The sequence below is a fragment of the Opisthocomus hoazin genome, chromosome 1 (assembly GCF_030867145.1).
Source record: "Opisthocomus hoazin isolate bOpiHoa1 chromosome 1, bOpiHoa1.hap1, whole genome shotgun sequence".
NCBI lineage: Eukaryota > Metazoa > Chordata > Aves > Opisthocomiformes > Opisthocomidae > Opisthocomus > Opisthocomus hoazin.
The window spans coordinates 116,607,224-116,635,129 of record NC_134414.1 but is presented as its reverse complement, the minus strand read 5'-3'; the positions used below and the strand labels follow the sequence as shown (position 1 = coordinate 116,635,129).

Sequence of the window (27,906 nt, the reverse complement as noted above, 5' to 3'; positions counted from 1 at the left end):
GGGTGTGCGCGCTGCCGGGCGTTCTCTCGACAGGGAGCACGTGCTTTCTGATTTTTATCCAAGAGCGGTTTAACCTGGGTCCGCTCAGCAGCGCCGGCCCTGCAGGGCTCCGAGGGGGGGACACAGCAGGCCCTGCGGGCCCGACGCCAAGACAAAAGCACGGCTGTCGTCTGTCGTCGTCTGACGCACTCGTAAACTGCTGGTAGCGCACATCCAGCTAAGAGCTAGCAAAATAAAATTAAAAAAAAAAGGGGGCTTTTATGCATTTTTTTTATACACGCGGGCGTCGCCGCATGCCAGGCGCGAGGAAGGCTGAGGCGGGGGCAGCACCGCCCTCCCCCGCCTGCTCCTCCGGCGGCCGCCGCGCCGCCTCGCCTCTTCCTGCGGCCTCCCGGCGGCCCTGCGGAGCGTCCGCCTCGGGCGGGGAGCCGCGGCCGCCTTCCGCGGGAGGCACAGCGGCTGCTGCCGGCGAGAAGGTGACACCGCGATGGGGCCCTGCCGGCGGGGCTGAGGGCGGGGGGGTCTCCCCGTCAGGGCCTCCCTCCCGGGGCAGCCGCGGTCTGTCTGCCTGCCTTCAGCCGGAGGGGGTTTCATGGCGGGTTCGCGCTAGGCCTGTGCCAGACGCCACGCGGCGAGTGACAGCCGGCGCGTCCTGGGGCGCGTCCTTTGGATCGCTGAGGAGGGAGGGATGTCTCAGCCGGGGCTTCGGCCGATATGTCACCTCGCGGAGAGGAGTAGGAGCAGGGCTTGAGCAGGGAGCGTTCGTGCCTGAGGCTTCTGCCGTGCTCCGCAGTGGCAGGAGGACCGTGGAGGGCGAGTGGACGCACAAGGAGATGTGTTTGCGGCAGGAGTTGGTTGCGTCCCTGTTTGTTGCGCGTTTGTTTCTCGGGTTCTCATTTAATCGTTTGGCTTTTCGCCGGAAGTGCAAGAAACATTCCTTTTTGGAAAATGCACTGGGTCTCAGAGCACCTGCCGGGGATGTGTGCGGTCGGTGGGTTTTTTACTCCACCTGCCGAAAGGAGCTGTAGCTGCATCTGTTGTTAGAAATGGTTGTAAGCCGGTGATTGCTGAGGGACAGAACGCGCTCCCTCGGTGTGCAGAAGTCGTTCCTGGGCACGGATACGCCTTTCTCAGGCGGTGGGGAGGGCTGGCATTGGTTTGCCTCTAGTATGCTCATCTCCAGGGACTTACGGAATTGGCAGCAGCGCACAGGCCTCGCGTTCTTCTCTTTTGTGTGTACGGCAGAAGTGAGTAGTACTTCATCTCTTCAAGTCTGAAAGGAGCGTGCTGTTCTTTAAGCATTAGCAGTTGGTAACTTACAATGGCTAGGTTTTCAAATTTGGGGAAAAAAAAACCCACAGGATTTTAGTTGTTAAAGATTTAAGGAAGGTTTGCTTGTGTTTGGCATAGATTCGTAGAGTATCTCAGATTGGAAGGAACCCATAAGGATCATTGATTCCAACTCCTATGCTTTGCTGTTGGTGTGGTCACACTCTAGGGTATGTGTAAATAGTGTAAAATCAAGCTAAGGTGGTGGTTAATACTGTCTTAACAGCACGGTGACTTGTTCTAGCAAGTCACGAGACTCTAGATTTCTCTCACTCTTCGTGCCTGGTGTTAGTGTATTGGTGGGAGGAGGTAACAGGCAAAGAAGTGTAACCTTATTATAGCTCAGAATTAAATAGCTCCTAAGAACTCCAGGTTTGGTAAAAGAAAAAATCCCAACTTTTTCTTTGGTCTTTCAAGTAACATTGCTACTTTTCCTTTTTTCTTTTTTTTTAAACAGAAACTCAGCCCCGAATAACATGTGTTTTTCTTCAGTAAATTTAACGTATTCCTGGTTTAGCAGGTGAGAATTTGATGACCTGCTTGTTGATGTTCATTAATGCTCAAAGAATTACAGAGCATACACTTACATTCCACACCATCATTCTAGCTTGACCCAAAGTTTGAGCCTGAGATTGCTGTTAGCTTCTCGTACAAAAGTCAAAGTTTACAACTTCTGGAGATTACATTCAGATATTTTGTGGAGTATTGTTTATGTATAGTGACAATATTTTACATGTTGTCTAATGGCATTATTGAAAACATGAATGTTTTGATAACTGAGCACAAAGTTCTTGTCACAATAGACAATATTTTTAGACAGCAGGATATAAAAAGCCAAATTAGGCTATCCTTTCTTATTTATTATCTGTCTGTGTAAAGTTTGGTAATAGGCAAAAATTAAAATAAGATCTCCTTTGTACTCCATATAGTGATACAACAATTCACTAGATTTCCAAGAACAAATATAAAGTACATTTGAGATATTTTTCAAGTAGCCAATTTCATGCTTGTTTTCTTCCCTCTTTTGGGGCAGGCCATGTGTTATTACTGTAGATCACCTCATAAAAACCAATAAAGTCCCTCTGCTTCTTGGGAAATTTTCCTCTCAAAAATAGGAACTGAAAGCTCAACTATGTCAAGTCATGCAACTTCCTGTCACTTAATATTTTGAATGGTATTTAAAATATTTTCATGTGTTATGTCTTGTGACCATTACTCATTTTTAACATTTTTCTTTTTTCTTCTTTAGAAGTCAGACATGCACACCTCAAAAATCTAAAAGTGAGAAAAAACATTTTAAGAGTATTATAACTATTTCTTGCTTTTTTCAATATTATTAATTTTAAGGAAGAACTGAAAATGGTATTTGCTGTTAATAACCTGAGACAAAACAATCAGATTGTTTCAAGGATTCAGAGTGTTTGATTAAACTCTGGCCCTGCTGAAGTTAGGAGCTCATCATCAGTTTTAGAATAGCTGTGGTTTTTATCGGTGCTTACATTCGACACCAGAAATACAAATTCTCAGTTTTTCTAGAAAGTTAGGCAGTATATTGAGTACAGTGCTTCTGTATGACATTTATTTGTTCATGATATCACAGTGTTCACCCAAATGTTCAGGCTAGGCTATCCTTTGTATTTTCTAACCAATTCCACAATGTTTAACAAAAGAATAGGGGGGAAAAAAAGGGGGATTTCAGTTCTACTCAGTGAGAGCTTTTTTAGCTGTCTTGGAATAACTAACTGGATGCGATTAAACTAATATGCTGAACATGAGGTATGTTCCCTCTTTCCAGTCACAAGCAAGCACAGTAAATTATGGCTAATACATACTTGCTTTAAGTGCTTGCTATCTGAATGAGGAAGTCTCGAATTAATTGTTATATGATAAACCCATAATGCAATATTATGTTTCTTTGGAATTCAGGCCATCTGGAGATTACACTGTGAAGGGCATTTGGTAAATTTATTTATCCTTGGGCAGCAGTGAGTTTTAGCACTGAGATGAGTTATGCAGATTTCTTAAACAACAGTTCCTGCTCAGGTGCCAGTTGGTCTGCTTTCCTCCCCTATGTCAGACTGGCGCTCTGAGTGAGAAGCTGTGTTATTTTTGCCTTAACTTATCAAGCATAAGGCAAATTCACTTTATATTAATGTTACCACTTCAGCAGATGTTTGTGTGATGCCTGCGGATAGTGAGGTCCACCGCCACCAGCATTTTATAGCCTCCAAAAAAGTGTTTCTGAGTCTTCTGTTCCATCCTGCGATGAGCAGAGCGGCACACACGTTAGCCCCGAGCCCAGCGCTGGCACTGACGGGCACAGGAGTGGTGTGCTGGAGAAGACAGACGCTGCGCTTGCGTTGCAGCTCTCAGGGAGGGACTTCCCCACCAGCCTGAAAGCATCGGAGATGCTGCTGACAGGACACACGCACCAATGGCTACCCATGTGTCTCTGGTTCGTTCCTAGATGTTTGGGGTAAGTTAGAGAATATTGTCACATTGTCACCATTAATCCTTTTGTGTTTCCCCTGCCTCAGAAATGGTATGGCACGGTTTGCTTTGAGTTGTCATAAATCTGAGATGCTCATCCAAAATTCCAAATCATCTATTGCTTTTTTCAAACAGAGTTCCTGTAGGTTCGGTGTATTCATCAGCCCTGTTTCACCATTTTAAGACCAATTTCAGTTTTGTTGATGCTTAAGAGGATAAAATCACTTTGTTAAAACAGAATTTTAACAGCTCAAGGTCTACTGTAAGGAAACTTCTGTTGTACTTCTGCTGAAACCCAATAGTTTAAGGTTGTTACCTTGGTTAAAGATGAATTGCAACGTAATGCAGTCCTGTGATAAAAGAGGTTTTGCATTCCAGATCACAAGAGTAAGTGGATAATAATGCCACATGCATTTGTTTATGAAATAGTGCATTTTCCTATAAAGAAGTATGGAATCAGAAACAGAGAGAGATTCTGAGGTACAAAAGTTCCTCAGAATTTGCTGTTCAGATATGACAGTCTGCTGGGGCTCTTCTTACTTCAGGTGAATTTCAGTGTATTCAAGGTGACTGTAAGTAATGTTCCACTATTTAGTCTGTAGCCTTTATAGGATTACATACATTATTTTAATTATAGAGCTTATTTATGTACACTAAATTATATCATTAACTTTTCGAGTTAGTAGTGGTGCTTGTTTTGGCAGCTGTATTTCATGCTGTCTAAATTCATTGCTTGCTTTTAGATTAATATCTGTAGGCTATAAGGAGCCACCGGAGAGGGATGACCTGTTTGAACTGAATGAAAGTGATTCACCATACTGTGTGTGTCCTAACTTTGAACAGCAGTGGAGAAAAGAAGTCCAGAAGACTACCACAGGATTAGCAGTAGTTAAAATTCTGACAGTAGGCAATATCCTGTTCTAAATTTGAGGAATCTAGAAGCTGGAGATGATTTCTAAAATCTTGTTGTTTATTGAACAGCCTACATTTTATAGATCGCAGAGGGCCGCTCAGTGTTGTGATCAGTGGTCTCTAGTGTGACTGCGGGATTTTTCTAAATCATTTAGGTTCAAACTTACTGCTTAGAAAGATATCCAGTTACATTTTAACACTACAAGTGATATGGAATCTACCGTGCCTTTTACTTCTGTGACCAATTACTGTCTTTGTCAGAACTGTCCAACTAATTTCTCTCTGAACTTGTCTGTTTCCCAGTGTCTTGTCTTTGCATCTGTATTGCAGGTGGCTAGAGAAGTCTATTATCAGCTTGCTTATCAGTAGACGCTCAGGTTCACAGAACACAGAAAACAGTCTTCAGTTTTCTTTGATTTTAACGGTAATGAGTTTTACAAATATTTGTGGGTTTTTTTCCTGTGTGATTTTCATGTAAATACTTACCAGTTTCAACCACAGTTATTATTTAGTGGTAGTTAAAAGTGCACTAGGAGCTCTGTAATGTTAGGAAGTTCACAGGACAGAGGACCTAACCTGTAAGTCCAGTAAGAGCATAGCTTTTTTTTTTAATGACTTACTGAGAAGAGGGCTACTCCGGAGTCTGACCTTACTGCATCTCTTCAGTATTTTTCTTATCTATTTGTAGATTTGCCCTTTCTTCCGCTAATAATATACATACCAAAGCCCTTTCTACCAAAACATTAAAAAATATTTTTCAAGAAGGATAATTTTTAATTCAGATACTGTTTTTATTTTTCAAGTAGTCTGTAAAAAATATCCTGTCATTCATCACTGTGACAATTAAGAAAGGCTCTTTTTTTTGAGCCTGTGTAAGAATATTTGAAATCGTTTGGGCTAAACTCAAACTGAAAAAATAGTTACTTAACAACAGAAAATATTCTGAAAAAAATAAAAGGGTTATTCAATCTTAAATATAAAGTTGCTGTAAGCCTGCTATAAATAATATTGCATTTATGTTGAAGCTTACATCTGTTTTTCTGATTTCTCTCTGGTTTTTGACCTGCAAGAGTCATTTAAGGATTACATTACTTTCCAATTATATTTGCGGATGATTGGGGCAACCCTAGAAATTGTATTTATCCTTTCCTGAAAGATTGCTAGCCAGACTAAATAAAACCAGACTTCATTTCTTACCCCAAAGCTTTTCTTCTAACTGTAGGAAATGCGCTTTTTCAGATCATAAGTACAGTGATGGCTTTAGATGGACACTCCAATATTACATATTTTATATTTGTAAATGTGGGCGAAGTTCAAAAATATTTTTTAGTCTTAATTATGTACATACTTTTGTAATCTTTCAGGCTTCTTACGTCAGAAGAGTGCTGTTTAAGAAAACAAGTTTCCATAAACCAGCTTTGATTTTGTCATTATGGGAAACATTTAAACTTTTATTGATTAAAGTTGCATTTCTGAAAGTTGCAGCTGACATTCTGGCTTTCATGAGTCCACAAATAATGAATTAAGTTATTAATGTTCTTATCTTCAGAGAGTAACAGTGATAGTAAAACTAAAGCAACAGCTTAGATGTGTAAAGATTTGATTCCCCTGCCCCTTGGCCCAATGATTATCTGAAAATGATGTAATAAGGGAAAGCTCAAAGAGATCAGGAATTTCTTAGCCAGAAGACTGAGACAAAACCAGCAGAAGTTCAATTCCACAATATGGTATTTAAGTATTTAATGTACTTAAATATAAAATCAAATGTTAAGAAGAATGGAGTACCAAGATATTTAACTTCCCTGCTTTTCTGTCTATATTTTTCGATCTCTATTTTTAAAAAAACCACTTAAAGCTAAAGCTGTAGATATTGTTACATATTTTAGTGGAAAACTGCAATGACTGTTGTTACCATGTTGTTGGTACCATCAGGTTAATGGAAGTGGTTTTTAGAAATTGTGCTTACCACAGAGGTGTTACAAATTGGTCTAATACCTGTGTATTTATAAAGGAAAGAGTTAATGAACAGAATTATTGTTAACGTCCAAACTATACCCTAAAAAAGTGTAATCCTAAAAGAAATTATTAACCATAAAATCTGTTTGAAGACATCACAGTTACTGCCATTTAAGATAACCTTTCCCTGACACAAAAATAATAATTTTCCTCTAGATTTTTTTCTAGATAAAACATGGTTGGTAGTTGCAACCTTTTTAAGTATAAATATCTAATTCTTATTTTTTCTTTTTTTTTCTTTTATGTCATTCTTTACTTGTACTCCATTGTCAGTGAAATCAGCAATAGCACATTCATGTGTAGAATAGTATTTGAGAATTCTTTCTAAGCTAACAAATTGGAAAACACAGATAAGATGTGCCTTTTTTTAACATCATATATCTTTGTGAACTTCCACTATATCTGGATCCAAAATGGACTTAATTAAACAAGTATGTCGGTTTATTGAACTTCTTACTGTTGGTTGTTGACTTAATGCACAGAATTTTAAATTTACTTTCCTTCATTTTTCAGGGCAATGGTAATGGTCAGTGAAACTCATCCTAGTTCATACAAGACTGGATATGGCTATGCTATTGCCTTGTTTTTTGTAGTTCTCTCACAGACTCTTCTCCGTCAGTTATATCAGCGTAACAACATGCTTACTGCAGTCAGAATCAAGACTGCGGTTGTTGGCCTGATGTACAAAAAGGTGAAAATATTTTCTTCTACTTTTCTTTCAAAACAAAAACTAAAATAAACACTCAGTGTTAAAAGATAATATGCTTACCAGCATGATCAAAACCCAGGATGTTGTACACTAGTGACAGGCTAACAGATTGACTTTATGTTTTGATGGTTGTTTATTTATAATAATTTGAAATTTCAGCAGCATTTCCATTATAAGGCTCTAATCCTGAAATTACATACTCTTGTCAACCACCTGTACAGGCATAGTATTGAATATTTATGTATAAACTGAACTCTTTCTATTCTGATTGTGGGTTGATTTACCAAATTTACCGAATGAACTGGGAAAACTTCTTTTAGGTTAGATGTCTGGGAAAAAGTAAGGCTACATGTAATTGCTGTTTTTACTGGATAGTAGTAGTGGATATGAAAAGCTGAAGTTTGCCACGTTGTCTCCTTTGGAGGTTGAAATTTCCCCACTGATTTTAGTGAAATTGATTTTCTGTGGAGTTGAATACCCAGTAGGTTTGTTGTTTTTCAGATGTTTAGAAGACAGCTAACTGCTGTGGAAATCTATCTATGACTTATCCCAGCTTTAGTAAGATATGCTGAGGTGGCAGCATTATTAGCTACAGGAGATGCAGGTGCTTATAATGTGAAAGTAAAAGTAGCTGTCTGGCCTGCAAAACGTAAAAGTGTTTACTATACTGTTAATATGTAGCATATGAGATGAAGCTAGTTTCTCAGTGCTTCACCTGTAGTTTACTTTTTTATGAACATGCCACATTGGTATTTTTACTGCAGTATTTAAGCACAAGTTAAGGAAGGCAAAAAAATAATCCAAATCTGAAATAAATTACTGTCTTTGTTAATTTGAAATACAGTCTCTTTTCTCAGCAGAGACAAACCGATGTTTTGACGTAGACTTCTCAGGTGTTTTCTGAACCAGTACGCAAAAATTTACTTATAAACTGCAAGTCAGTTAAATAAAGGGATTTATTCGTTCCCGTCACGTATCCAAGTGTGTCAGTACATCAGGTCATGAACAGGGGAACAGAGGCTCCAGCCGGGGTGGGCATGTCTTCTGGTACGTCTCCACAGCTCCAAGGTGGAGATACAGCTTCTTCCTCTCTCTGAGTAGAGCCGGTTGGTGAATGCCAGCTCAGGTTGTGCTTTGCACGGGGGACGGGCTGTGGAATGAGCTGCTGCAGCGCTGTCTTCTTACGTGCAGGAGCTGCAGGTGACACAGTGGAATGATGTGAGTGTGTGGGTGTGTGTCTGGGTGTCAGTCCCAGTTGTACGTGTGCTGGCTGTGAAGACTCCTGTTGCTGGTTCTAGCACTGGGAGGTTCTAAGCCTGCCCAGAGCTGAGGCCTTTGGAGCCCTCTTTGTGCCATGTTATCCTGTTTATTTACGATAAAGAGTTGCTAGTCTCTGTCACTGAGTTCAGCTTTGCTCTAATGATTGTCCTTTTAGCTTCTCCTCAAAATTGTTGATTTTTGTGACCTCTGTGTTTTCTGGTTGCAGGCCTTAACTTTAGCAAATTCTTCGTGACGAAACTATACAACTGGGGAAATCATTAACCTGATGTCAGCAGATGCTCAGCAACTCATAGAGCTAACTGTAAACATCAACCTGTTGTGGTCAGCACCTTTTCAGATCATCATGGCTGTTGTCTTTCTCTGGAAAGAACTTGGCCCCTCAGTCCTCGCAGGTGTTGCAGTGCTTCTTTTTGTTATACATGTAAATGCACTCATTGCAGCCAAAGTAAAAAGGCTTAAGGTGAGATATTTAAATAATCATAGTAAGGAGAGGTTAAGTTGTCATAATATAGGAGCGAAGGTGGAGGGTATAAATTATACATGTATGAAGAATACTATTGGTACATCTAAATTAAACGCAAAACAAATAAGTAACACCAAGCCACAGCTGTTTTTCATTGAGGAGGGAAGCATAACTGCAGTAAGACAGCGATATGTTTGATGGCTACACTAGTACTTGGGTTGGATACCTATATTTTCGTTACACTGAAAGAATACTTTCGTATTAGTAAAAATTACCGTATGACTCAATTTAGGAAATAGCTCTGGTTTTGCATATTACATGAGTTAATGCCATTAAATAAGGGGTTTTGTAGGATTATGGCCCTCTTCCACGTTTATTATTCAGGCTAAGCTGCTCACTCAAATTTAGCACATTCTCCTGAGATTATGGGAATTCCCATAGAGGTAGTGCATGTGTTCTGACTTCTTTTCTGCTTCTCTAATGTTACGGTTCTCTTGGCACTGTATTGCCTGTTACTATGACAATTTCTGTGACCTCTACTGAAAAAAAAACAAACTATGACCCTAAGTTTTGCATTGCTGTCAAGACAATTATTTGTCTCTGTCTTACTCTGCCTTGGATGGTACAACATGCAGTGCAGACTCTGGGTCTCCACTGGTTCTTTTGTAAGGCTGTGATGGATTAGAGACATTAAAAAAAAACCCCAAAACCCTCTCACCTCTTTTGCAGGTGAGGTGCAGCAGCTACATACGTGCTTAGACCCCAACTGTGATATGAGAGATAGAGAAGAAATACAAAGGACAATAAAATAATTCTGTCTAAAAGTTTGCAACTTGTTGTATTTGAATAAGACTTAAAACATTAAAGAGGCTATTGAGTAGTATTTTAGAAATGTGAGATGCAGAAGAGCCTGAGTATACTGTAGGAGTGAGAAGGATTTTTGGGTTTCTTTGATTCTTTCAATAACAATGTGTTGATCAGTAGCAGAGGAAACTTTCATCCTAACTCCTGTATATATATATATATATATATGTAGACACATACATATGTACAAAGTGGTTTATATCTGTATAGTGTTATGTATATATTCATGTATATGTGTATATAGTGTTATACCATATTGTTACTGAGTCTGTGTGCTTAGTGATTTTGAAGATTAAAACCATATTATCATTCCTGAACACTCTGGGAACTGCAAACTTGTTAAGATTTTAATTCAATGTGAAGAAAAATGAAAGTGACAAAAATTGAAATGCAGTCTTTAAGGCATTTTAGGGAAAAAATGTTTTTTTAATTTATTTAATCCTGTATCCTGTCTAATGAATTTATTTTACTACATATATATCTGAAAATGGTGTAACTGCAGTGCTAGTATGTTCTTCACCAAGATAAAAATAGCATGAAAGGTATTATTGCCTACAGTACACTGCATATTTTACCTTCCAAATTTTTTGCTCATTGAAAAATGAAAACAGTGCTGTCTTTTAACCAGAAAAGCCAAATGAGGTATTCAGATCCACGAGTCAAGCTACTGAGTGAAATGTTGCATGGAATAAAGGTAATGCCACAACTAATAAGGGTTTTGAGTTTTTTGTTAGGTTGTAAAGATAGAAAGTAAGTTTTTGAAAAAACTAAGGGTTTATGAGTAATATGTCAGCAGAAATGATAGAAGTTTAAAGAGAAGGCATTTTAACATAATGGGCTTAAAGTGGTTTTGGAAAATATTTACTAGTTTGATTTGAAAAGCTTACTATGCATGATGCATGAATTTTACTACCACATTTTTAATGAGGTTATAGAATATGTTAGTAGTTGTCTGAAAACCTTTAGCAGAGTGCAATTTTAGCATAGAAGAAAAGCGCTTTTAGAAGTTGTCTCATTTTTGTTATTTGTCCTGTTTTGAAATAAAGGAGCTCGTCATTTATCTGAAGAATTAGGAGTGACTAGAGTAAATCTTCCATATGAACAACCTAATTTTGAGTTATCTGAGGCCTTGCTTTGATTTGTAGAACATTCAAATTTTTGTAGTTTGGCATTGCTGAATATCTGAAAATGACGTTTTGAGCTTAAGCTTATTGTCTGAAGCATGGTCACTGCTTTTTTGTTTTATTAAAATCTTTTTTGTTTTATTAAAATATGTTTGTTTGATTATCTAGATCCTGAAACTTTACTCATGGGAGCCTGCATATCAAAGAAAGGTCATGAGCATTAGAGAATGTGAAGTGGATGCTTTGAAGTCATCTGGGTATCTGGCGACTTACTCCATGCTGACATTGACATGTATTCCTTTTATGGTTTGTTTTATAAAAATATTAATTCATGCAGGACTGTTTCTTATGTTCCCTATTGCTTTAGTAGCTCAATGGCTCACGAATGCTGCCCTGCAGTATCTCAAAACATGAAATGTATCAACACAATGCATTTGAATTCTCAGGTTCTGATAGTATGTGTATGACTGGAGAAGAACGAGAAATTATGAATTGACCAAGCTTTTGAAGACCTGTGTTAGAAGGTCAGAAACCAAATCCAAAGCTCCTGAATCTCATTTCACTGTTTTAATCATAGTGCTTCTATTGCCTAGAAATCAACTACCTTCTTTATACTACTCCTTTTTTAAGTTTGAAGGCAAGGCATTTTCAATCTGTAATTTTTAGCTATGCCTTCTCAAACACTAAACCTCTAAATACATGATGAGGAAAAAAAAAAAAAAATGAACCAAATTCATCCTAGCCTTGTTTCAGTGGAATTCTGTCAGGAATGCATTCAGATCTTTGGATCTTTAAATCCCTCCTGTCAAACTGCATTGGAAACTACATGGAGACTTCACAGCCTTGGGATGACTGCTTAAGGGATCAGGAGCACAAGTAGTTTTCTCCTGTATCCTTCATGTTGCAGGGAATGATGAAGGGAGAAACAGGAAGAGCCAGCAGATCAATACCTGGCCCGAGCCTGGTATCACTGGCAGAGTTTTGTGGGTTTTGGTCATGGGTCGGTCTACAAGACACCAGGCCTGCTGCCAACAGACGGGGTACACCTGTCTCAAAGGCAGAAAAGGGTCTTTGCACGGGAGTTAGCAGGGCTCATTGAAACAGCTTTAAACTAGATTTGAAGGGGGAAAGGGATAAAACCAGGCTCACTAGAGATAAGCCTGGGGGTGGCATGCAGATGTTTGAGGGATGGTGTGCTAGCGAGGTCCTTCGGTCTGCCATCTCATTGGAGATAAGGGATGGAGATCCATGCAGCAGCAGAGATGCAAGGGTTATTGATGTGTTGGAAAGCACGGAAGCGCCTGAGGACAGTCACATTGGAATTAGGTGTTCTCCCTGGGTGGTGGGATCAGTAGCCCAAGTGGAGTGCGTCTGCACCAATGCACGCAGCACAGGGGACAGAGAGGAAGAGTTGGAAGCCATTGTGCAGCTGGAAAAGTATGATACAGTTGCAATCACAGAAACATGAGGAGATGACTTGCACAACTGGAGTGCTGCAATGGATGGCTATAAACTCTTCTGAAGGGATAGGCAAGGAAGGAGAGGTGGTGGGGTAGCCCTGTAAGTTAGGGAGCATTTTGACTGTCTAGAGCTTGATGATCGCGATGAAAGGGTTGAGTGTTTATGGCTAAGAATCAGGGAAAGGCCAACAAGGCAGATATTGTGGTGGGAGTCTGTTATAGACCACCCAACCAGGATGAAGAGACACATGAAATATTCTATAAGCAGCTGCAAGAATTCTCACGATCGCTAGCCCTTGTTCTCATGGTCTCACCAGATGTCTGCTGGAAATACAATACAGCGGAGAGGAAACAGTCTAGGAGGTTTCTGGAGTGTGTGGAAGATAACTTCCTGACAGTAAGTGAGCCATCTAGGGAAGGCACCCCACTGGACCTGTTGTTTGTGAACAGAAAAGGACTTGGTGATGTGTTAGTTGGGGGCCGTTGTGGGCACAGCCGTCATGAAATGATAGAGCTTGCAATTGTCGGAGAAGTAAGGAGGGGGGTCAGCAGAACTGCTACCTTGGACTTCCGCGGGGCAGGCTTTGGTCTCTGTGGGGGCATGGTGGACAGAGTCCCTTGGGAGACAGTCCTGAAGGGCATAGCAGTCCAGGAAGGCTGCACATTCTTCAAGGAGGAAATGTTAAAGGCATGGGAGTGGGCTGTCCCTAGATGCCGAAAGACATGTTGGTAGGAAAGAAGACCAGCCTGGCTGAACAGAGAGCTTTGGCTGGAAGTCCCGAAAAAAAAAAAAAGAGAGTTTGTGGCCATTGCAAGAAGTGGCAGGCAACTCAGGAGGATTACAACGATGTCATGAGGTTATTCAAGGAGAAAATTAGAAGGACCAAAGCCCAACTACAATTTAATCTGGCTGCTTCCATAAAAGACAGTAAAAAATGTTTCTATAAATACATTAGCAACAAAAGAACGGCTAAGGAGAATCTCAGTCCTTTATTGGGTGGGGGGAAATGTGATGACAAGGGATGAGGAAAAGGCTGAGGTACTTAATGCCTTATTTGCCTCAATCTTTAATAGTAAGACCAGTTGTTCTTGGGGTACCCAGCTCCTTGAGCTGGAAGACAGGGAAGATGGGCTGAACGAAGCCCCCATAATCTAAGGGGAGGTGGTTAGCGACCTGCTACACCACTTAGACACACACGAGTCTGCGGGGCTGGATGGAATCCACCCAATGGTATTGAGTGAGCTGGTGGAAGAGCTCACCAAGCCACTTTCAATCAGCAGTCCTGGCTAACTAGGGAGATTCCAGATGACTGGAGGTTAGCAGTGTGAGACCCGTCTACAAGAAGGGCCGGAAGAAGGATCCTGGGAACTACAGGCCTGTCAGTGTGACTTCAGTGCTGGGAAGGTGATGGAGCAGATCATCTTGAGTGCCATCACATGGCATGTACAGGACAAGCAGGTGATCAAGCCCAGTCAGCATGAGTTTATGAAAGGCAGGTCCTGCTTGACCAACCTGATCTGCTTCTATGACAAGGTGACTCACTTAATGGATGAGGGAAAGGCTGTGGATGTAGTTTTTCTGGACTTTAGTAAAGCCTTTGACACTGTTTCCCACAGCATCCTCCTGGAGAAAATGGCTGCTTGTGGCTTGGATGGGCATAAGCTTTGCTGGGTAAAAACTGGCTGGATGGCTGAGCCCAGAGAGTGGTGGTGAATGGAGTTAAATCCAGCTGGCAGCCGCTCACATGTGGTGTCCCCCAGGGCTCAGTATTGGGGCCAGTTCTGTTTAACATCTTTATCAATGATCTGGGTGAGGGGATCAAGTGCACCCTCAGTAAGTTTGCAGATTACACCAGGTTCAGCAGGAGTGTGGATCTGCTTGAGGGTAGGAAGGCTCTGCAGAGGGATCTGGACAGACTGGATCGGTGGGCCGAGGCCAACTGTATGAGGTTCAACAAGGCCAAGTGCCGGGTCCTGCACTTTGGTCACAGCAACCCCATGCCACGCTACAGGCTTGGGGAAGTGTGATTGGAAAGCTGCCCGGTGGAACAGGACCTTGGGGTGTTGGTTGACAGCCAGCTGAACGTGAGCCAGCAGTGTGCCCAGGTGGCCAAGAAGGCCAGCGGCATCCTGGCTTGTATCAGGAATAGTGTGGCCAGCAGGAGCTGGGAGGTGATCGTGCCCCTGTACTTGGCACTGGTGAGGCCGCAGCTGGAGTGCTGTGTTCAGTTTTGAACCCCTCACTGCAAGAAGGACATTGAGGTGCTGGAGTGTGTCCAGAGAAGGGCAACAAAGCTGGTGAAGTGTCTGCAGAACAAGTCTTATGAGGAGTGACTGAGGGAACTGGAGCTGTTTAGTGTGTAGAAGAGGAGGCTGAGAGGGGATCTTACCGCTCTCTACAACTGGCTGAAAGGAGGTTGCAGTGAGGTGACTGTCGGTCTCTTTTCCCAAGTAACTAGCGATAGGACAAGGGGAAATGGACTCAAGTTGCGCCAGGGGAGGTTTAGATTGGATATTAGGAAAAATTTCTTCACATAAATTTATACTTAAAGTCATTGCAAGTTTCTGAATGGTCCGTAGTCAAAAGATGTGCAAAGTAATAATTTCTCATCGTTCTGAGGTACGTTCTGAGAAAGAATATTTCTTTCTTTCTTACAGTGACCACAGCCCATACGTGATGGAGTATTTACAAAGAGGATAACTAATTTGTCTTCTTCAATATTTCCAGCTTGACTGTCAGCATTCCTGAAGGCTCATTAGTTGCTGATGTGGGACAGGTTGGATGTGGAAAGTCATCTTTTCTTTGTGCTGTTCTTGGAGAAATGGAGAAACTTGAAGGAACAGTTCAGAAAGAGTAAGATTGTCTGTCTGTGTCGCCCTTCCTTGCCCCACTCTTCAATACCTAAATTAAGCAGAACTGCTTTTGAAAGTGCAGTTTTTCCTCCTCAGCTGTTTATGGTTGTAGAAATGATGGCAAGGGTACCTCCAGCTTCTTAAATCTTAAAAAAAAACAACACAGTGACGCTTTGTTGACACTATAACAATTTTTCTTTGTTTTCAACTTAAGTGATTGCAAACCTATTTTCATTTGTTTTATTTTCTGTATAATTCAGTGCGAAAATCATGAGTGTTTAAGTCATATATTGAGCCTAAACATCTGATGATTGCTGATTTTGAACAGCTGTACAAACATGACCCACTCAGAAAAGTTATAAACTGTTGTAGAAGATGATCATCTTTCTTGCAGTGGTTTATGTTTAGAGAAGATAAAGGGTATGGAAATAGATGGAAAAGCTGAACATTAGGCAGAGATGGAATTAAGGTGCTGGCTCTAGTGACAGGAAACCCTATAGCTTAACTTGTCTTGTAGTTACCAAGAGCAATGAAAGTTCCCATCACAGAACAGAGTTTCGGGAAGTTTTTTACAGGGTATAGATCTGGAGGAGGTTAACCTCTGATGACAGACTACAGTGCTTGAGCCAATAAATATCAATGGATCAGCATGATATCAGTTAATCTGGTTGAAAGTGGATGTGACAACATTAAAAAAGTGTCTCAGCCTTGAAAATAAGTGTTGAACAAGAATCTGCTCCTGTGGAAATCTAGTACAGTGTCCTGTCACTGTTAGGGGATGGGGGAAGAATATGGAGTTGAGGTGTTCCAAATCTGAGAGTAGTAATTAATGGGAAAAAGATCACCTGTGTAGAATCTAATAAGGAAGGCATATACCCAACTAGTGTATCTATACTATCAATTTGTTATAAAATTAATAGTTTTTCACAGGGCATGTAGTTTAGAATCGTAGAATCATAGAATGGTTTGGGTTGGAAGGGACCTTACAGATCATCTTAACGTAAGAAAAGATCTAGGAACATTTCCAATTGTCATTCCTGTCCTGTAACCGTAACTTCTAATGGCTGACACATTCCACAGCATGTACCTAATGCAGACCCATTTTGCTGCATGTAGATCCTTTAATAGATGCCTTTTTGTCACTGAGACCTTTCCCTGAAAGACTTTGCTCAATATATGTCCCAACTCTGTCACTTTTATTCAAAAAGTATGTGCTCTTATTATAATTATAGCCAAACTGCTATACAGGAATATTCAACAGATTGTTTTTATTACCTGACAGTCACCATTTTAACAGTTTCATAATGCTCAAGTTTTGGATGTAATTAGTGGTTACTTTGGAGTAAAGCTGGAATTTCAAGTGTATTTTTAAAATGCTATTTTTTATGTTCAGAAAGCCCAAGTAAAAAAAAATCTTTCAAATTCTTTTTAGGGTTCAGTGGCATGTGTTTCTCGGCAGGCTTAGATTCAAAATGACAGTTTACAGGAAAATATTCTCTTTGGCGCAATTCTAAATAGGCCATACTACGAACTTGTTTTAGAGCATTGTGCTTTACTGCCGGATTTGGAACAGTTACCAAATAGAGACCAAACAGAGATTGGAGAAAGGGTGAGAATTTGAGGTGTCATATAAGTGGTGCAAGAAGTTAAGTTATGGCTTTTATGTCTTTATATATTATCTGTTTGATAATGTACGCTGATGACTAATTAGTGTGCTCAACCAAGTACATCTAGCCCATCTCCTTACTTAGCTTCCTTGCTTTGAACTTAACTTCTGTTCAAGCTGTGAACTCTTTAAAATGGCTCTTTCCTATACAAAAGTTTGAGTCAGCCCTGTCCTGTCCTCCAAGGGTTTCCTCTATACTGTAAAAATTCCTGTATGACTGTAAATAATAGTTATTTTTTAATTTTCCAAAGTACCTTGCGTTTGCCCATTTTGGAGTGGCAATTTAATCAACAGAGCCCAAACTTTGCTCTAATTACTTGAAAATCCAAATTTCTATTTTCGTATCTCCTATAAAATTTACTTTGATCACCTGAAAGAAATATTGATGAGACTGAGTGTGGTGCACTGGTCTTCTTTAGTATTTAGTGGATTATTTTGACTTTCTTTTCTTAGGGTGTCAATATAAGTGGAGGACAGAAGCAGAGACTGAGTCTCGCTAGAGCCATGTACAGCAATGCTGACTTGTATCTTCTGGATGACCCTCTGTCTGCTGTAGATGTACACGTTGGGAAACACCTTTTTGAGAAGCTAATTGGGCCTTCAGTATTCCTAAGGTAAAGTAGGGTGGCTTCCTTTCAATTTGGGGAGGAACTGCTTTGTACAATACAACAGACACAATAAAAGTCCCAGTCATTCTGCAAAAGCTCATCTCTTACCTAGGGCATGGATAAAAAATATTCTGAATAAAGAGGCTAAATAAAAAGCACAGCTGGTTATGCCAATTTGAAGCCTATTGGGCAGACATAGCACAGACCGAAAAAAAAGATTGAGAGCTGGCCTGACCTGGGAGTCTGAAAGATTCATATAATGTTTGCTCATTTCTTCTTTACTGGCAGTTTTTGAGGAGTGCCGTGACCTGCATATAGAAGGCAGGGTGGAGCCCTTTGTGGCCACTCCTGATGCCTCACTGCAGTAAACAGGTTATAGCCAGTATAGGTTACAGAACGAAAAGCTTCTTGTTGAACAAAGAAATTCCTAGGGGAAAGTGGAATCAGAAGGAATAGATTCTCCCATTTAAAAACTGTTCATTTGGGAAGGTACGATAGCTTGTAAAAAATCTCTCTTCAACAGTATGAATTAGTACAGATTATTCCTACTGGCTGATGCCTGCAAAACACATGTATTACTATGAAATACTTTTGAATACATTACTTACTTGGAAGTAAATGTCTTTCCTTCACTTCCTTCTCCTTTTTCTTACTTATAACCCATGGAGCAGATAAATTATCTGTCAGAAGCAAGAACCCTAGTAATGTTAGACTCATAAGCAGATTTTAATATTGAGACTACCAAGATGCATGTAGTATATTAAAAGCTGTAGTATCTACCTCTTCTCTTTACAACCTAATCTGAACCATTCCTGAGCAGACGATGCACATTAATAAACACGTAAGTACAAGTAATAGCAAGTAGCTGTAAGCATAAAGTTTGACATTACAATCAGCGATTAAAAGAGTAATGTAGTAAAGTAGGCAATAAATGACAATCATAATGATAAAGTAGACAAATAAATGAGCAAAATTCCAGAAGAAAATTCCATTGTGTCATTCCAGCTATCGTAATATAATGTCTACTTTTAATATATGCTTTGTATTTATATGCTAAAATGGAAAACATTGTGTTTCAGACTCGTATACTGGTGACCCGTAACCTAACATTTCTGCCTCATGCTGATCTTATAATAGTAATGGAAGAGGGCAGAATAAGTCAAATGGGGTCCTACCAAGAACTCATTTCAAAGAGAGCTAATTTTGCTGACCTTATTCAGGTCTTCAGTGCAGAGCATACAAGTGAAGAGACAACACCAATGGAAGGTCAGAAAATTCGTGTACTATATTTGCTTAGTATTTTTTTTCTTCATTCAAGCTTCTCAAAATATTCCTCCTCCCCTTCCTGGAAATTAACAGAATAATTGCTGGAAAATATAGAGCATTCCTATCTATGGTTTGGTACAGATTATAGGTTACAAACTGAAAAATAATCAGGCTTTAATGTCTTCAGATCAAACGGTTTACTCTTTCAGCTAATGAATGTAAGAGAAAGCTGCTTTATGCAGTTGTTTTGTACTTTTACATACTGTACTAATTACTTGGTAAAGTTACCTGATTCTGCTAAGGATTTATCACCCGTTAAATGACTTATGCACATTTCAAATTAATCTTACGATGTCAGTGATTATGTCCTGTTTTATGATACTTCCCATTTCCATCACCTTAGACTGCTGTAATCATGGAGCACAGCAGAAGAAGAGGGAGAATATGGTCCATTTGTGGGAGAAAACAATAAATGAAGCTTTCAGTACTCTTGTGAAATACTTCCAGCCAACAAGTAGGCAGCATCAACAAATACTGCATAGTACCTTAAAAAAGCATGTTTACGAATCATTCACATGGATTGGTACTCAAATTACTTCTGTACCTGAGTTATTCAATGTGTGCTTTTCTTAGAGTTGTGGGAATGAAATAGATACATTAACAATGCAGTCTGTTTGACATGTTTTTATCATTATCGTGGTTTAACCTGACAGATGACAACGAAGCACCAGACAGCCGCTCACTCACCCCTCCTCTTCTCCCGCAGTGGGATGGGGAGGAGAAATGGACAAAAGGGAAAACTCGTGGGTTGAGATAAAGACAGTTTAATAAGGCAACAAAGGAAATACTACTGCTACTACTACTAGTGAAAATAATATGCAAAACATACAATACACAATACAATTTTTCTCACCGCCCAACAACCAATTGCATAGCCTGTCCCTGAACAGTGACTGTGGAATGAGTGGATTTTGCAAAAACGTTTGAACTCCTGGAAAAGTTTGAACTCTCAGAAAAAACAGAGGATTCGTGCCCTGTATCTAACCCCTATTATATAAACTGAGCATGAGGTCTATGGTATGGAATATTTTAATGGGCCAACTGGGGCTGGCTGCCTGTCTGTGCTCCCTCCCAGCTCCTGCACACCTGCTCATCACCTGAGTATGGGAAACTGGAAAAAGTTCTTAATTTCATAGCAACAACTGAAAAATATCAGTGTTATCAACATTCTTCTGGTGCTAAATTCAAAACACAGCAGCTACTGAGAGGAAAAAATAACTCTATCCCAGCTGAAACCAGGACCACCGTGTACTTCACGAGGAGATTATTTGTGGTTATTTAATTTTGAGAGAAGAAATCTCTCCATATGACACACAAGAGTCCTATAACAGATAAATGACTGTCGATGTTTATAATACTGGTTTTCAGTTAGCTTAGCAACTCTAAATTGAGCCTGTAGTAAGTACAATACACAATCTGGTGGGCTTATTAATTCAGGCCCTATACTGGGGCCAGCCCTCTCAAATATTTGGTGGAGTTGATGGGGAGGAGTGGAAAGGCAGAACAGCAAATTTGCAAAAGGCAGCAATGAGCCATCTTGAGTTAGCTGTGTTGGAATGAAAGTGCAAGGTAGCCGTGTAAGGAGACCTGTGTTATTCATGAAGGGTAGTAAAGAGAGGGAAGGGGAACCAAAGTAATGAGGAGAAGAAACAGCATGAAATGTGTTGTGATACAAAATTATACAGCAGAGGTACATTCAGCAGGATGGATGGATGGGGAAAACATACCTTTGTCTTAACAGATCTGTTGACAAAAATAATATCAAATACGAAAAAGAAGAAAAAAATCCATTCCTGGAACAAAAAACTGTTGACTCCTTTCATTAACACACAAAGAGCAAGTTTGGTTTTGCAGCCATGATGCAAAATACTTTGAGATAAACACTAATGTTAGTATTTGCAGGGATACTAATACTTTCACTAAGCAAGAATGGAACTCCAAAGAGACTCTAGGCTCATGGGGGAGATGTACCTGCTGTCACAGTTCTAGCATTTGGTCATAAATGTGTCTGTCTTGTGTAGTAGCTGTCCCAAGAGTAGGTCGACTTAAGGAGTTCATAATTTAAAGTATCCCCATTCATCATTTTGTCCCGTTTTTTTATTTCTAGCTTCTTGTACTGTACCTGTCTACATGGTATAATAGTGAAAAGATTTTTCTGTTTTCTTTCCATTACAGTGAGTTCTGAAAAAGAAGGGGGCCATCTGGGCAGAAGTCTGCAAAAAAGAGAACTACTAAAACATAAAGAGTCAGTATTAAAAAAAAATAAAATAGACATTGCTTAACTGATGCAAGTCCTAAGTGCTGAAGACTGTGCTACTGTCCTTCACCGTGTAAACACAGGTTAAGCCTGAATGTTCATTGGCATTTGGCGGGAGAGCATATGTCTGGAGATCGTCTTCTGGTTTCACTTTATACAAAAGAAATCCAGCTAATATGCTGCATGAGTTCAAGAGATCCAGTTCATGGGCTCCTTCACTGTGTAAACGAAAGTATGTTAAGCAGGAATGAAGGGGACTTTCAGGAGACCAACTGAAGTCACTGATGTGGATGCACCCACAATTTTGTGGCAGCAGTTTCGCTGCTTGGTGTATTAACAAGTTGTTTATGCGCTTTGTTTTTCCCCTACAACATTGATTTGTCTTTTTCCATCTTTATGAAAACTTCTGGGCTGTCAGATAGTTGAATGACCTCCTAGATCAATTTGTAAAGCACTGTAGTGGTATATTTGGTAGAAGATAGATAGTGCAAAGATGAAGAGACTCAGCCTAGCATGGTCAGACAATGCAGACACTTAAAATTAATCACTCTGGTCCAGAAGTAGTAGAATTGTGTCAAATACTAAGCCCTAATCCTGGGGCCAGACAAGGGCTGAGACCCAAATTGCACCACACTTACATGCCACAGAAAAGGGCAGTTGTACATCTCTAGCTGATGCCTACGCAGGGCAAGCTCAGTTTTACCTACACATAACTATACAAGAAATGAAAAGGCCCTACATGTCTTCTGACCATAACATTATTCTAACAACAGAAGTAGAACTAGAACAGCTGAGGACAGTTCATGTCTCCATATGAAAATTTTACAAGATTTTATAGTATCCATTTTTGCTTAGGAATAAATGGATATATTCTTTGTGTGATGATTCACAAGAAGATTTGACACTTTCTTGTTTGCAGTTCTTCCTTTGATCAATGGAAAATGCTCACTAACAGTAAAGAAAAAGTTGCCACTGGTGGCATAAGTATCACTAATAGAAAAAGCTTTGACATTTGTTTTTATGAAAATGTATTATTTTGCAGTTCCAGTTCTCTGTTTCTTGTTAAGGTTGCCTGACATCTCATTACTGAATTTAAAATAAATGTTACAGGTTTTTACCAAATTTAAAGTACATTTTCTGAGATTTTCTATTTTGATGATCTGCTGCTGGCTATGTTTTCATATTACATCCAAGTCCAGTCTGTTTTGCATATTTCAGAAAGAAGAAGATTAAAAAAGCTTGTATGTCTGTTAGAAAGGAACTCTGTCTGTCTTACCTTTAGGAAGTTTAAATACCTGTGTGCTTGACCAAAGACTAGAAGTTTTGCATGGTAATACTGCTGGAGTATTGTTTTTTGTTAGAAACACGCTTTCTGCAGGCTCCATTAAAAAAATCTGCCAATTGCTAAGGAGAGGGAAAAGAACAAGTGAAGCAGAGTGTGGAGAAGGTCAAAACTTCCTGGGAAGCTACAGCTGAAGTATGAACGGGGCAGGAGGTGGAGAGGGGAAGAAGGTATGAGTTTCTAGCAAGTTGGTAGAAATAGGTGCTTGAAAAAAAAATGAGTTTGCAGATGTGACAGAAGAGTTTATCCAAACTAGAGCTCATTTCACTCCAGACGCCGTAATGAAATCCAATAATCTGTCATTGTTCTGCTCCTACCAGTTCTACCTTTCAAGTGGCCTAGCTGAATTTGGCCCCATTAGTCCTCACCTACACCAAGGATGAGAACTTTCTCCAGCCAGCAATAATTTCCTTGGTTCCAGTAGCCCAGAGTGGCAGTTCTAAAGTTTCTAGTTCCACTGATGAATAGACTACTTCATGCAGACTGCCCAGGAATGGCACTTCTGGTTGGTTGGTTGGTTTGGTTTGGTTTTGGTTTTTTGTTTGTTTTGTATAATCCACATTTGTAAGATTTTAAGTCTGACACTGAAAAGTGTCACAAGCAAAGTTGTCTATGATAAGTATCATTAAAGATCAGAGTGTAGTGGGAGAGGAAACCTTTTTACAGTGATTTTTATATGCCCAAGTTATCAGATTCAATTAAGAAATTCTTCAGATTTTTTCTGAATTTAGTGTATCCAATTCCCATTATATGTATATTTGCCTTCAACAATGATAATGATTTTAAAAGTAGCTCCTCTTGTTATATATATTTTTTTTATATATATTTAGATGAAAATGTCAGTTGTTTTGAAGTACCTCCAAGCCTTTGACTGGCGATAGATGTGGCTAACCATAGCTGCGTATTTAGGACAAAACGCACTAGCCATTGGACAAAATCAGTCAAATATATCTCATGCAAACAGTTGTTAACAATCATGTTCAAGTACAGATTTGCAAATTACTTTAATGGTGTTCTAATGCAAGTAACATGAAGTTTAAATGAAGACCATGCATGAGATCTCGTACCATTCTGACAGTCCTTTTCGGTCATGTAGCTCCCTCAAAATTATCACTGCTCTGCTTGCATGTAACCTGCTAGTGCATGTTGTTGGCCTTGTACAGTCTACCTGTCGGGTCACAACCACTGTGACTGGACTTAGTCAAGGTGTCTCCTCACTGCCTCTGAAAACATCAGTTCTGTTTATAAATCTGTGCAGGTATTCATATGTTGTCAAGTACTGACTTCTTAAAATTGTCTTTTTAAGAAAACGGTTTTTGTGTGCATCCAGAAATGAACTACTGAATGCTTGTTTCTACAGTGATGTGACCCATATGCATCCTGGCATGTGCCAGTCTACGTGTACTTTTCCAGACATTCCCTGGTGTATTCAGTGCACAGAAGCTAGTGATGCTCATTGATGCAATAATTGCTTTTGTTCTTACTGCTGAATATGTCACCTTTCCTGTAGGAACTTGAGAATATTTGACTTACAGTCTTCTAATTTTTCTTAACAGTGCTCATGAATGTAGTATCCAGTGCTTCACGAACTTGACAATAGTCATAATTCATATGTTGTTGCAATTTCCAGGTGCTGGGCAGGTCTTTAGTCAGCCATAGAACCCGTAGCACAGAGAATGCACAAGAAATCTTTTGCTCTTTACATTCACCTTAGTGAAGAGCTAAGCACACTGAGACTCCACGTGATTTTTGTCCTTTCATCCAACAGCTTCAGAAAGTTACAATTTCTCTTGCAAAGCTTCATTTGCAAAATTATTTGTCCCAGTTCCCTATGTTAATGTAAGGATTTATGGCAGACTTTCAGGTTTGTGTTGGAAGTGCGCACTCACATTCTGCAGTTATTTAGGACCCCGTCTTGTTTTCTGGGACACTGCAATCAAATTTGGATCCACTTGGAAGACAGTCTGATCTTGAACTATGGGAGGTACTGGAACTGTGCAACCTAAAGGATTTTGTCCAGTCACTCCCAAAGAAGCTCCTTCATGAGATTTCAGAAGGTGGTGAAAATTTCAGGTACATAAACAAGAAAGTGCTACTGCAGTCATTTTCTGGTACTATAAAACTGTGTGTTACTTCCAGAGAATTTACTTCAGAAAGTATTGGTATAACAGTGCGACTCCTCCCATCATTCCAAGTAGAATTATTCTGGTAGTACGAGTTTTTTTGAGGTGGCCAGCTGGTCACAACTATGTGAAGTTCTATGGCCTGTGCTATATGGGAAGCCAAGGAAGTAGACTATTTTCAGCTCAAGTGCACAAGTAGGCGTGAAGGGTGGTGGAGGCAATTCATGCACCACCAAATTAGATTGGATAGAAAAGTGTTCATTTATTTAAATTTAAAAAAGAGGAACAAAACAGAACAAAACAAAAAATTGCAGAAAACGGCAAACCTGGAAAGAAGGCAGAACTGCAGAGAGCTTATTCCTTTGCTTTATTTGCTTAGGCATACCAACTCATTTTTTCCTAGTAAAACATTAGCCCATAGTTATGTAAGGAGGGTGGCACTTGAAATAATAAAAGGACTCTAAGCTCTAGGGGACTAACGCTGAAGCTTTCCGCAGCAAAGGGGTAGGTCTTAATGGAGTGCACTGAATATCAGCTTGATTTTTTTGACAGGTCATTTTCAGGAGAAAGTTTCTTGAAGGCATACACCACAGCAAACATATAGGGGTATCCACACTTTTACACTGAACATTATTAAAAAGTGGTTTAGCACTCAGTCTGGCTTATTCAGGCTCCCCATTATAATGTGAATATAGAAATTGAAGGCAAGACTCGGTTTCTGCTGCAGCAAAGTTCAGCCACAGGTGTTTAAGAGTCACACCTCAACTGTTATTGGTATGCGGAGCAAGAAGAAATCAAACCTTCCAAAATAAGGTGAACATGTGTCACTAGTCTTTTCAGAAGTATCAAGTGTTGTTCAGAAAGATAGGAGAGATAGGCTCCGCAGTAACTGCAGCTTTATATTGTTCTCCGCTTCCTCAGTGTGCCTAACCTGACGTTCTCAAATCTATTTTTTTTAACAGTCTTGGGCAGAGACAGCTGCTCTGTCTGGCCTGTGTATTGCTACGAAAGATAAAAATCCTGGTCCTAGATGAGGCGACAGCTTCTATTGACATGGCAACAGATAACTTCGTGCAATCCACCATCAAAAGAGAGTTCTACATCTGCACAGTATTAACTATAGCCCACAGGTTACATACGGTCATGGATTCAGAGAGGTGAGTGAGTTGTGGTAAGCCATTTTAAAACTAAATGGCTTCCTTTAAATGCGTCAGTTTTCAGACTTCATAAATTTTACACTCCAACGCTTTTTACCGTAGTATCTTTGTATCTGTACAATCCAAGATATCACAAAAGACTTGAGCATTAATATTAATACCTGCATTCTGTTTCCTCCTTCTAATTACAGAATAAATTTAACATTTTTGCTGCTAAGGTACAGGTATAAGCTACTTATTAAGACCCCTTAATTCTCTACAGTAAATCGACTATACTGTAGCATTTTTACCAATTGAGCAAAAATGCCATTTTCAAAAGGCTTTCTTTAATATAGGAGTTCCTAGCTTTAGAAACCAATGAATTACCTAGTGCAATGATATTTCTTCTACATAAGAGTTCCCATTATCCAGAGATATCTGTATTAGGACGGGAAAATATGTTTGAAGAGCTGATTTTTCTTCTGTAATCTTTCTGCTTTCGCGTTGTAGAGTGCTTGTTCTGGATGCAGGAAGGATTCTAGAATATGATACACCACAGAATTTGTTACAACGAAAAGGTGCCTTTTCTGAAATGGTTGCGGAGGCTGCGATAAGAAGGTAGAGAAGACTAATGAATGATTTCTTAATGAAGATGAGAATTCTTTACTCCAGTAAACGTTCGAGGGATATCTGGCATTCCACATATATATGGAGTATTTTATATTCCGGACAAAATAACTAGCTTACTCAAAAGCTTCTCAAAGCATTGCTTTTTACTACAACTACAATCTGTATATATTGATTGGGTTTCTTAGAATAATTTTCTGATTTTGTACAAATGACTGACTTTGATCATGTTGTCACTGGAACAGCATAATGAAGCAGTAATTTTCATGGCATTATGTGCATTTAGTTAATACATTCTTATTATGATTGCAAATTCATGAAAAAAACAATACTGCTGGACATACAGGCAGATCTCATTTGGTGCTCATTTTTAGGATGTGTGTATTTGCATGTATACTTACGTAATTCTGGAGGCAATAAACTTGCCACATTAAGTTAATTTTCCTTTTGACCTTGTGATTTCTGAAGAACTGAAAAGTTATTTAAAAACCATGTCTTATGCATCAGATTGAACATTACAAAATCATGTTGTGGAAGAATCCCAGACTAATGGAGTCAGGTGCAGCTATCTCTTTGCTAGTAGATTTTAATACAAACCTCAACACTAATTAAAGCAGCAGGACAGGCTATGTACATTTACTGAAAGTGTCAGTTAAACATGCCTATGCTTCTGTAGACTGCATCGATATTAATTTTCATTTTTATTACAGTTCCTAAAACTCTTCAAATTTAATACCAACTCAGTCAATGCAATCTTATCTTCAAAAACTAAGAGAAGATCCCCATCAACTTGTTTTAAAAAAATAAAAAAAATCCAGAGCACATGAATAAAGTTTCAGGCTACAGCCCTGCTGTATTACTTTGTTATTGCCACCTGGTTAAGGTCAAGTAGGATTTTAATTTCTTGCCTGATATCAAGCAAACCATATTTGCTGTTTTAGAAGGGTGGTGAGAAGTGATGGAGGCTCTCTGAAGAGAGCTCCTCAAAGATGTGGTTCTACTATAATGAGTGTGAATGACTTCTCTGTCCTTTCCTGAGGGTAAAAAACAAAGCCTGACTTCCTACATTACAAAGAGTACAGTCTAGATTAATTGGCCACAAAACACAGCTAAATATACTATCACTTGCACAAAACTATTAGAAGCATGTAATGATTTTAGATGAGGAACAGCCCTGCCCAAGTAACTATTATCTTCTGAAGGTCCTGGAGAGACTGGCATGACAGAACATTTCTCAGGAGAGAGAAGAGCTTTCTGCTTTTCATCTCTTTTCCTCTTCTTTCCCCCAAGTGAGACCAACAGTATCTTCCCAACAGAGCA

The 27,906-nt window shown here is 39.6% G+C and overlaps 1 pseudogene; it reads left to right on the top strand.

Annotated features, from left to right (window-relative positions):
- The first annotated feature begins 293 nt into the window (after positions 1-293).
- Positions 294-27,392, top strand: LOC104331791 (multidrug resistance-associated protein 1-like; annotated as a pseudogene).
- The last annotated feature ends 514 nt before the right edge of the window (positions 27,393-27,906 follow it).